This window comes from Trichechus manatus, unplaced genomic scaffold, assembly GCF_000243295.1.
Source record: "Trichechus manatus latirostris isolate Lorelei unplaced genomic scaffold, TriManLat1.0 scaffold00078, whole genome shotgun sequence".
Taxonomy (NCBI): domain Eukaryota; kingdom Metazoa; phylum Chordata; class Mammalia; order Sirenia; family Trichechidae; genus Trichechus; species Trichechus manatus.
In genome coordinates, this window is record NW_004444014.1 from 1,208,294 (window position 1) to 1,220,456 (window position 12,163).

At 39.5% G+C, this 12,163-nt stretch overlaps 1 protein-coding gene across 3 annotated transcripts in view; it reads right to left on the reverse strand.

Annotated features, from left to right (window-relative positions):
• ARK2N (arkadia (RNF111) N-terminal like PKA signaling regulator 2N) overlaps positions 1 to 11,959 on the reverse strand; it is a 119,956-nt gene extending 107,997 nt beyond the window's left edge. The window contains exon 1 of one of the 3 annotated variants that reach the window (XM_004380886.2): positions 11,670 to 11,959. The gene's annotated coding sequence lies outside the window, so the exon portion shown is untranslated. The remainder of the gene's footprint in view (positions 1 to 11,669) is intronic. The other 2 variants (XM_023735379.1, XM_023735380.1) reach the window with 2 other exon arrangements.
• Between the last annotated feature and the right edge of the window lie 204 nt (positions 11,960 to 12,163).

The window sequence follows — 12,163 nt, forward strand, 5'->3', positions numbered from 1 at the left end:
GGAGGTGAGATGGGAAGGCAGAGAGGGTTAGGAGCTGGGGAAACAGGGGTGGAAAGGAGGAGTGTGCTGTCACAGTATGGGGAGAGCAATTAGAGTCACATAACAATGTATGTATAAATTTTTGTATGGGAAAAAATTGTTTTAAAAAAAGCTGCAGTTTAAAAACACTATGAAGCCTACCCACAGTGATAACTATCTCTAAACATTTTCTATGCAGGTTTTCAGAACGTTTTAATTATTTTTATTAATTATTGCTCATATCTAACCTGTAATGTATAATCCTCATTTCTAAGAAAAGAATATGTAGGTCAATGGCTAATGTATATTTAGAAGACTTTGATTTCCAGCCTGCTTCTTAGCCTAAGACTATATCATGCTACGCAAGTAGCCAGCCTCCTTTAACCAAACATGAAAGCTCGGAACATCTAGTTCTTTATAAAAATTAGGTTATACACTTGAAACATAAATTTTTAATACAAACTTCTTTAAAATAAATTTCCCAAATGTATTCAAAATTTGATACTCAGAATTTGGTTTTGCCCACAAACATACAAAAAACAACCCAAACTCATTTGCTGTTGAGTCGATTCCAACTCACACTGACCCTATGGGACAGAGCAGAACTGCCCCATAGGGTTTCCAAGGAGCGGCTGGTGGATTCAAACTGCCAACCTTTTGGTTAGCAGCTGAGCTCTTTACCACTTGACACCAGGGCTCCACAAAAATACAAGGATACATTTTTGTGAAAAGACACATCTATATTTTACACTTAAGAAGGTAAATAAGAGTGTTCCTTGTCTAGATCTACAGTTTTTCTATATATGTTTCCCTCCTCTTAGAATAAAATTGCATTTTTTATAAGGCCTACAAGATATGTATTGTTTAAATCTCACTTTCACCATCATTTTCCCTCAACAGGCTCCAAATCCTTCAACACACCATCCTCTGTGACTCAAAAGACTGCACTTGCTGTTCCCACTACCATGAAAGCATTCCCCTATGTCTTTATGAGGTGGGCTCCTTCTTATACTTCAGGTCTCAACCCAAATTCACCTTAAAAAAAACCTTCCCTAAACACCTCCTCTCACTCATACCCCATTACCACTTAAAAACTATGTCTAAAATTACCTTATTTACGTGTTTAGTTCATTGTCTGTCCGCCCAACAAGAATATAAGATACAAGACAGCAGGGACTTTGTTGCATTGATTACTGTTATCCCCAGCACACAGTGAACACTTAACATTGATTGAACGTACACTTAAATTCAGTATTATTAAGCAAAAGACACTTAGTAAAGGCCTTGTGGATATGAAGCCCCATAACTTAGAGTTTTAAAAAGCATTTTACTAAAGTATAATCTTAAGGGCATTTTAATTTTTTAAAAAGATGACATTTTTAAAATCCTATTATTTATGTTAATAACTTCTAAACCATTTAAAAATTTTAAGGACAAACTCTGCTACAAGTGGACAGTTACCCTTTACCTCAACACTGACTTTATTCACAAATGCATCATTAGCATAACATGAGCTCTTTGGATACGCATAATAATGATATCAAGCTTTAGAAATGACTAGTTTTCCAAAATAGTCACAGGATATGCAAATAATATGCCATATCCTTGGTTAGATCTATGGTTCAACTAGTACAGGTTTTATCACAGTGTTTAAATAACAAATTCTAAGTCATTTCATGAATTTAAGTGCTGCTGACTTGATTATTTACCCTAAAAAGAAAATATCCATTGTTTTGATTCATTTTATATAAACCACACAACCATCATCCCTTTGGTATCTTTAATATTATATTTTAAGAAAAGTGTCCAATTTCCATGCTACACTTACTTACAACTATGCCCAAGGCATAAGAAATGATTAATCAATAAAAGGAAAAACTATGCCATCTTTCACAATAAAAAAAGAGTGAAGAGGGAGTTATGAGCAACGGAGCTACAGTTTAAAAAACTTTACAGCTGTCTGGTCTAAACAAAATTTTAAACTTTTATTTTTTTTATAGGCTTAGCTTCAAAATCCAACAATTGTTAGCTAGCTTACAATTTATACATTCAACCAAGTATGTTTGTTACTGAATCCGAGATTCAAAAATAATGCACTATCCTAGCACCAAAGTTGAGGCAACTGGACTGCTTGTATATTGTTGCAAAAGCACTTTTTTCTTTTATGTATGAGACTTTTAAAAAAAAAAAAAAACAAAGTTGTGAAACCACCAACAAGAATGTAGTTAACTCTATGATAATACAAGTTTCTGCCTCCAAGACAATTATAAAACAGATTATAACTTGCATTTACTGTTACATCATTTTTTTTTTAAGTAGTAGTGACTTCCTTAATAGTTGGAGCCAAGGTCAAAAAACAAAAATCATGACAGACAGTTGTGAGTCCTTAATACCACTCTACCACTCTATCCCTAGAAGCTTAAATATATATATGTATATATTCAAGTTAAGGTGTTTCTGATGCTTCACTTGTTTTTGTTTTTTAAATATAAACAAACAAGAATAGTGGACAGAGAACATGCAGACTGGAGACCAAGAGACAAGTTGCAACCCATGAAGATAAAGCTAGAATGCAATGGCTTTCAAAACAGTATTGTGTGCCTACTTCCTGCTGGTTAGGGCAATTGTCACAGAAAGATTTTAAAGTCATTCTAGCGTTAGACAAGATGGCTATCAGCATAGAGTACTGTGGTAATCTAATGGTGGGGGAGAATTCACAATACTAGTAATCATCCAAGAAAATTAGCACCTAAAAATTATTACCTGATTTTTCTCACTGTGGCACACAAATCTACTGCTGTAAGAGGATGATTTTTAAACACAAACACACACACACACACAAAGGCACTGGTTAGGAAAATTTAAGCCCATGAAATTAAGAGTTAACCTCACACATACATGGGTGAGGGAGAGAATAGCACATTATGAGAAAAGCAATTAAAAAGAAACAAGTACTTGTATAAATAACATCTCCATTACACTACCATCTCCTTTGAAAACAGACGTCATGTTAATTATCTTCAGATCACTCACAGTTCCTAGTACATGATAAATATTTAATAAATACTTGAATTGATGAACTGAATCTTTTTTTAAAAATCACCAAGACCACTAGTGAAATAACCTATTCACTTAACATTACTACTGACTTATACATAAAAATACATTCCACTACATGAAATCAACATAATTTCATTAAGATTTCCACATAAACCATGAGACAAAAACTGAGACAACTGCTAATAACCTAGTAAAGCTGTTTCCTTACATTTAGAATACCACATATAAAGTGACTGTGCATTTACTCATAAAAATGCAAAAATTAGACACTATGAAACTAATTTTCTTAAGCCACTTAACAAATTAAGGTAAAAAGCAGTGTCTTGCTAAAAATAAAAGTGGGGTTTCCCCCAACCAGATGTTCAGTTCTAGGAAAAGATTCTATGACTTATTCCATAACAGTGATGTTCCCAAATCTGAAAGGGGGGGAAAAAAAACTTCTCTAATTTCCACATATAAACATTAGCTTACTTAAATGACAAAAGGGCTTCTTTCAATTACTTGTCAGATTTTCAGGTTAGTTTTTTCACTGAGAAGCTGCAGCATGGATAATGTGGACAGTGCTGGAATCAAAGATTAGGAATGAAATAAAAACATCTACGAAAGTATGATATGGTAGGAATAGCCTTTTTTCTACAGCAATTCATCCCTTCCCTTAGGAATCTCCAAAGGAAGAGGTTGTAGTAGCTATAAACAAGATAATAGGAAAGACTCGGAACTGGGACTGAAGAAAGGCATCAGAGTGAGGAATTACGAGTGATTAATTAATGGAGCTGGGTAATGATCATCAACAGCTGTTAACATCACAGAGCAGGCGCCAGACATTATTTGCCTCCTGACGGAAGTACTTAACAACATCTGCGAAGTATTTTTGCCCTCCTCCCCAAAAAATGAGAGAGAATATACATTATAGAAACTGAATCTGATCAAGCCACTATATCTAATACCAATCAACAAGAAACCCAAGGCACAGAGGAACGTGTTGAAAACCACCACAGGGATGAGATCTGCAAATTCACACTATGGGAAAACCAGGGCTTTGAACCTGGTTCGAACGTTACTGAGATTTTCATTTCTAACAAGTTCCTTGCTGAGAATTTGCATTTCCACTCCAGACATACTGAATCAGAATCTACATTTTAACAAGATCCCCAGGTGATTCTTCTGTATAAATCCCTGGGAACTTGTTAGAAATGTAAATCTGAATAACTATAAACACACATTTATGAGATAACTGGAGAAATCTGAATGCTGACAGAATATCATATGTTATTTGGGAATCACCGCTAATTAATTATTGTTCACTTAACATTACTACTGACTTGTACATAAAAATGGAGCCCTGGGGTGCAGTGGTAAGAGTTACAGCTGCTAACCAGAAGGTCGCAGTTCGAATCCACCAGCTGGTTCCTTGGAAACCCTATGGGGCAGTCCTACTCTGTCCTACAGGGTTGCTATGAGTCACAATCAACTCGAAGGCAATGCATTTTTTTGTATATAAAAATATATTCCACTACATTAAATCAACGTCACTTCAATAGAGTAACTTCCCTTTTATTTTACCTTTCCACATAATCCATGAGACAAAAACTGAGACAATTGCTGATAGCCTAGTAAAGCTGTTTCCTTACATTTACGTATATGGGTTGACACAGTGACATCTCAATGAGATGGACTGACACAGTGGCTGCAATAACAGACTCAAGCAACAACTGTGAGGATGGTGCGGGACCAGGCAACTTTTCATTCTGTTATACGCAGAATCACTATGAGTCGGAACAGACTCGATGGTACCTAACAACGACAACAACTGTTTTTCAGTGTGATAATAGTTATTGTAAGTCTTTTTCTTCTTTAAGAGTGAAGTTGACTAAGAAACTGGAGTGCTAAAGGGCTGGAGTACAGAAAGGAAGGGAACGCTCAAATTAATGTAGCTTGATGGATTTGTTCATAATGCGCGGGGTTTTTGCCCTATCCTGAACTGAAATATAAATTGTAAGTCTGCAACCACAGTAAGGGAGCAGCTTTGCCTGCTTGCCAGCCAACCTTTTCTCCACTGATATAAGCTCTATAAATAGGCCAAGACTGATAATGACTGTTCAAATCACTTCATATTGCACATACCACCACTACTGGTATGCACCTAGCACAGCACTAGAGCTGTGAATAAACTAGCATCAAAGAGGAAACCAAGGAAGCTACCAAATGCCAAAAAAGCAGTGTGGCTAAAGGGAGATCCTCTAAGGTACTGAGGAACCATCACTTTAAATCAAGAATAATTTAAAACACAGGTTCTAGATTTCCTGCAAGATTTCTGCTCTGGCCATTTTCCATTTCCCTCAGAACAGTTCACATAAAGACAGGTCACCACACGCTGGGACTTGAGGTCCCCAAGACAAATATTGCCAAAAATCTATCCATCGTACTCTCAGGCTCATAGCAAATTGTATAGTGGGCTGCAGCTGAGAAAAAAAAAATGGCAAATCCCTGACGATAAAATGTTGATTTGAGAACAAATTAGGTTAAGAGTAAGGCAGACAGGATACTGCTTAAAATCTTAACCATATGAGGTTTTTGTTCTTTAATACAGAAAGGAAAATAGCCCTGTTTTCCCAGCATTTTGGTCCACACCCAACTTCCCTATCCCCAACAATACCTTTCTCTAATTATTACACACCTAACAAAATGCTGATTCTGGACATCCTAAAAGCCATTTTTTTTTAAATCAGACAACTCAGTATAGACTGAGTTATTTTATAGAAGATAACTTCTACTTCCCTTTGGTCAGTATCCTGTTTCTCTAATATTAACCACGCTAACAAAAACTTAATTTCTAGACTACCTAAGCACAATCTAAGTTTATAAACATTCTCAGGGATAGCTGCTATAAGTAAGCTCTAACAGAATTAATTTTGTTGTTCTACAAAATCAAAACTAATTTACTAACCCTTGGACTTGAATTCTAGGCAGAGGAAAAAAGTATTTTGCAAATGACTGGCAGTACAAGAAAAAGAGCATTCCAGTCTCCAATCATTTTCTTTTAAGCTTAGAGACTCATTAAAGAAAAATGCTATTTTCCAGTATCTTACTTAAAATGATTTTATAAAGGAAAAGACTAGTTCCATACCACAGTTGTTTTGCTATGCAGTACTTTTTTCCCCTACAGCCTACTTTCTCTTCTCCACATTTTAGACCAGGAAGGAAACTTAGAAATCGTCTAGTTCACCAGACTGAGCTCCTCTTTTATCTTTCTACCCATCCCTATCTGGCACATAAGTGGTCATCAGTAAAAGAGTTTTTAATTTAATGAGACATAAATACCCCTACACACACGCGCGCACGCAAACACACACACAGAGTAACGTCTGCTGATTTCCACTTTTGATTAATCTTCACTTAACTAAGAAATACTCATCCAGGTAGGCTTTAAAATAAAATAAAGCCAAGTTAAAAACTTGGATTTACACCATCTACCTATTGGTTATTAAGTGACAGAGTCTGAGGAAAGAGGAATGCGCTTCCTTATAATGAATAAAGACATGAAAGAGAATAGAAACAAAAGGTAAACAATGCAAATTGAAGGCAGAAATCCAGAATACTACAACCAATCAAATCTGAGTCACACCGGCTATTTTAAAGTATTCTTAAGTCACATTTACTGCTATTATCAGCTGCTACTAATATGTTGATACACACATACCCATTGCTGCTGTCATCAAGCCGATTCCGACTCACAGCGACCCTGTATGACAGAGTAAAAATGCCCCACAGGGTTTCCAAGGAGCGGTTGGTGGATTCAAACTGCTGACCTTTTGCTTAGCAGCCAAGATCTTAACCACTGTACCACCAGGGCTACACACACACATACACACATACATACAGTCATGCGTCACTTAACATCCAGGATACATTCTGTGAAACAGGAGATTCTTTGATTTGGATGTTATGCAAACATGCCTAAATCGCAAGCAATAGCATTCAATGCTTCTCCACTTTCGTGTTGTTTAATAACCTTTTGTTTCACTACTAAATCTATACTTCTCCTTTGCCTCTTGCTGCTGCTATTACTAGCACTGGTTTCGCTGCGTTTATGAGTTGTGTTTGGGAGCCGTGATGTACTTCACAGTAATATTTTCAAACGAAAATTAAACAGAGAGATAACGCTATAACACTTGAGACGCAAGATACACAAGATTGAATGCTGCTGCCTCTGAGTCGAAGCATACATTGTTACACGGTAAACTTTTTATTTGTTTATACGGTAAACTTTTTATTTGTAAACAGAGAAAGTTCCCATTAAAATAACTACAGAAAGTACAGTACATACATAAGCCAGTAACATGGGCATTTATTACGACTATCAAGACATATGCGTTATAGGTTATATATGTACTGTACCATTACACGCTTGGCAGTGCAATCACTTTGTATACAAAAGACATGAGATACACGTGTTGCGTGTGGGAAGATGTTGCGTTTGCTATGTTACATCCGCTATGGTCCGTTCTCAGATGGGGACTTCTGAACTCTACTATAACCTTATGAGATCAAGGATGTATATGAAGTCGGACGTTGCAGAAATGGACATTATGCTGTGCATGACTATATACACACACACATATATGAACACATACACATATGTATATATGAACACATACACATATGTATATATGAACAAATCTGTCTTGGAAGATGTACAGCCAGAATGCTCATCAGAAGCAAGGATGGCGAGACTACATCTCACATACTTTGGATGTGTTATCAGGCGGGATCAGTCCCTGGAAAAGGACATCATGCTTCATAAAGTCAAGGGTCAGCAAAAAAGAAGAAGATCGTCAATGAGATGGATGGACTGACACAGTGGCTGCAACAATGGGCTCAAGCATAACAACCACTGTTGAGGATGATGCAGGACCGGGCAGTGTTTCCTTCTACTGTCCATAGGATCACTGAGTCAGAACTGACTCAACAGCATCTAACAACAACAACTATATACATATATACACACTTTCGTTCTGTTTTTACCAGTAGGTGCTGAGCCAATTCCAACTCCTGGCATTCTATGTGTGTCAGAGTACAACTGTGCTCCATAAGGTTTTCAATGGTTGATTTTTCGGAAGTAGATTGCCAGGCCTTCCTCATATACAATACGTTTCCTCTCCTAGCTGTGCAGAAGTATAGAAGAGAATAAAAACAAGCAAGATGGTTTTTAGTTTCACCTTATTCCTGCCTTCTACCACAAGGCCCTATGAAGTGAGTATGAAAACTGACTAAATGACCAATTCCACATCTGCTGAGATAAGCTTCCTACACAGAAGTAGAAAACACTGTTGATTTTCCTTAAATTCAATCACAAAAGTTCTGAAAGAGTAGGAAAGTAGTACAATAGAAGATAAAGGCTAAAGGACTTATAAAAATTTGGTGACAATAGTCAAATTTAAATTAAAGACTAGAGTTTGACAACTGAAGAAAAAAAACTATCAAATTACCTTAGTCTGATGAGAATCAGGCCCATAAATAAATAAGTAAATCTAAATAAATAAAACTAGTAACATTTCTACTCATTGAACTTAAGGAGAAATGAAGAAAAATCCTCAAAAAGGGATGACTATCTCATCCTTCATATTCCATGTAAGTTTTTTCCCCTAAAACAAAATTCATAATTCATTATAAGATGATTTAAGTTACCTTCACAATCTGGCCCTACCTCCATCTACCCTACCCATCCCTCCGAACACTCAAAGCTCTGGCCACACTTAACCAGTCACAAGCACTGATACTCTGGAATGTCCCTACCCTGGAATGTCCACCTGGAAATCCATCTCAAACCTCAGGTTTAAATGTACAATTCCTTGAGCAACAGGACCTCGTCTGTCTTATTCACCACTACAGCTCTAGCAACTAAAACACTACTGACTGGTATACAGTAAGCAATCAATAAATTTGTGTTGTGAGAAGAAAGAGGTTCAATCCAAGTTATCTTGTCAATGTTTTCTCAATGGCTCTTCTCTGCTTCTCTATTCTCACAGCCTTCTACTCAGTTATTACATGTCTATTTCATTTTGCCTATGTTACCACAGCTACCCAAGACACTTTATTTGGCCCCAAATTGTTTCCCAAAATAACAGAAAATATTGAAATCGGTATAGTTCAAAACAGAACATGTTAAGAGTACAGCATTTTTCCTTTTTTACAGGTCTTCCCAAGTGTCAATTCAGTAAGACATTGATAAATGTTGTCTTCATTTCCCTACTTACTATAACACACGAAAATGAGAAAGGTCTAAGATGATTTACAAAAATTACAATGTAGGTTTAGGTCTCAAGTATATACCAGTTCCAAACTTCAAAAAGAAGACAAAAAAAAAAAACTTTTATTGCACATATATCTTAGACCTAGTTAAGTCTACTCGTGCAAATATCAGAACAAAATTGTGAGGTTGGGATCTCAGCAAAAGTAACAACCCCTTGAGTAATTAGTGACTACAAAACCTGACAGAAGTTACTAGTCACATAGTAAGGAGATGTAAGCCACCAATGTCACTATGAAATATTAAAAATAAGAAACCTTTGAAGGACATACTAGTTATGCATCAGTTAGCACCCGGTTCTAACAGAAGTGCACTAAATTAGAGCCTAGAGCTGAATTTATATTTAATATACAGGTCTTGGATTAATCATAAAGACTGTAAAACAGAGTAATTTGACAGTTACACTTATGTGAATGCATGTAAAAGTAATGTAAGGTAAATCAATGAGTAATATAACAACTACATTGTGACCATAATAGGAAGCTAACAATGGGAAAAATCTTCAGCTCCAAAATCCAGTGCATCCCATTTTCCACAAAAAAGTGTCAGAAAAAAAATTTTCCATTAAGAAATCTGATTTAGTTGGCCCTTTAATATTATTACCTTGAAGTTTCTGCCTGGTCTCTTAAGAAACCACAGTTTCATATTGTATGTACCTATTTTGAAGCTTCCAGCTACAGTATGTTAACATTATGAAAAAAACACGGTGTGAAGTTTGAAGATTACAGTGGTACTGAAAAGCACTCTAGAGGAACCTGATTTAGAAATGTCTAAGAACTACTTCATTTCTCATTTGATGGAACCACATAAAATTTCACTAAGTTTTTTTAAAGTAGCATACAGGTCACATCATAGTCAATTCCATCTCAATTTCCTAAATTCAAATTTAATCCATAATTTTATACTTACTGAGCACCTGTGTGCACAAAGCATTCAACAAGGCATGGTATGGAGCATATTAATTGGCAAAAATATTATACGCTGCACTAAAAAAATGACTAAAGTTGTGACTCCTCAGGCCATCAGGTAAGAACTACCAATTGCAGGCCTCTAAAAATGCTTGATTACTGGAGGAATCCACATTACCAGAAATCAGCAAAACTACATTAGAAAGTTAACAGCCTCCATCCTCAAAATATCCCAGAAGAAAAAAGGAAGTGATTCAAACTGTTAGCATGTGCCCAACCATACTACACAATAATAGCCTAAACAAAACTGCCAGATGTATTTGTAATTAAGAGGTCCAACCTTGACAAAGCATCATTCGTGGGATTTTCCTCCTACTGGGTGGAAGGATTCAGGAAGCAAAAGCTCAGGCAAGAATAAGCACATGCAAGCATAATAAACTGCTGAAGCGGTGAAGGAGCTGGAAGGACAAGAACGGACGTTCATTCCTTCAACTTATGGGCATCTATTTTGTGCCAGGGAAGAGGGCGATGTAAAAGAGAATGAATGAGATGCTGGTTCGATGGGGGCAGCTGCATAAATAGCACAAGAACACTGCGGTAGGTGCTGTAAGAAATGAACTAGAACTGCTACTGGGGAAAAGAAGCGAACTCTCCCCGGGAAGCCCAGGGAAGGCGATGATTTTAACTCGGGGCTCGTCAGTTTACAACCTTGCGGGTTTTTTAATAAAGTTGACAGACTCGCCAGAAGAGATCAATTTTGGAGACTGACACATCCCTCCCATTAACTAGAAGCGTCTGCGGACCGAAAGTAGTGGAAGCGCCGAGAAGCAGGCGACGCCAAGTCAGAGAAGCCTTTTCTCCCTCCCCCAAGGCCACAGCACCCGCGGCGCTGGGGCAGCCGCCTGGGCTCTCGGGGTAGGGGAAGGTGTCGGCGCCAGACCCAGCTAGCTAAATTGGCAGAGCTGCGGCTACCGCGCAAAGTTGCGTAAAGAGAACTCCAGAGCCACGAAGCCGCTCCCCCGCGCGGTCCGAGGGCTGCGACACCTCCAACCTTCCCCTAACCCTGCGGAAAGGAACCCGCCTCGATCCGCCTAGCCCGGGCCCCAGCGGCCGGAGAGAAGGATGGCGCTCAGCCCCGCAGGGAGGACGCGAGGGTCGTGGCCGTTCGACCCCATTTCGTCGGCCCCGCCCGTACCGCACTCCTGCCAAGTCTAGGCGCGAACACCCCACGCCCGCCAACCTGGCCCGTCACGACCCGGGCGCCCAGACGCCGCGAACACTCACGCGCGGCCCGCACCTCTCGGACTCGTCCCGACCCCTCCCCAGGACGCAGCCTGGGTCGAAGCTCCATCCTGCGCCCCTTCCCACCTCACCTGAGCTCCGCAGCGGCTCCGCACCTCCTCGCCCGCTCTGCGAGCCCGGTCGGGGCACGCACCGACCCCCTTGGTCGGGACTCTCCCGGCCGCAGTGACCTGGGACGCAGCGGCCACCGCCGCTTTCTTTCCTCTGCAGAAGCCCCGGCGGCAAGCGGAGGAAAGCGGTCAGAGCCCTGCCAAGGCCAAAGTGAATCTCGCCGCCTCCGCAGGCTCCACCACCACCAAGTCCCTTGACTCGTCCGCGCCGCCCGGAGAAAATGTCACCAGAGGCCGTTCCGCTTGGCTCCTCACTTCCGCCCGGAACCACTGAGCCCGCAACGGCCGGCTAGAGCAGCCGCTGCGGCTGAGGCCCCTGGGGAGTGGCGCGGCAGGCCGGGGGAAAGCCAGATAGCGCCATCTGGCGGGACGGAACAGCGCTCCTCCCGATGCACGGAGCCCGACACACCGGCGCCGGCTTCCCGGGCTTCTTTCCCCGCTCCTTCCTCCGGTTC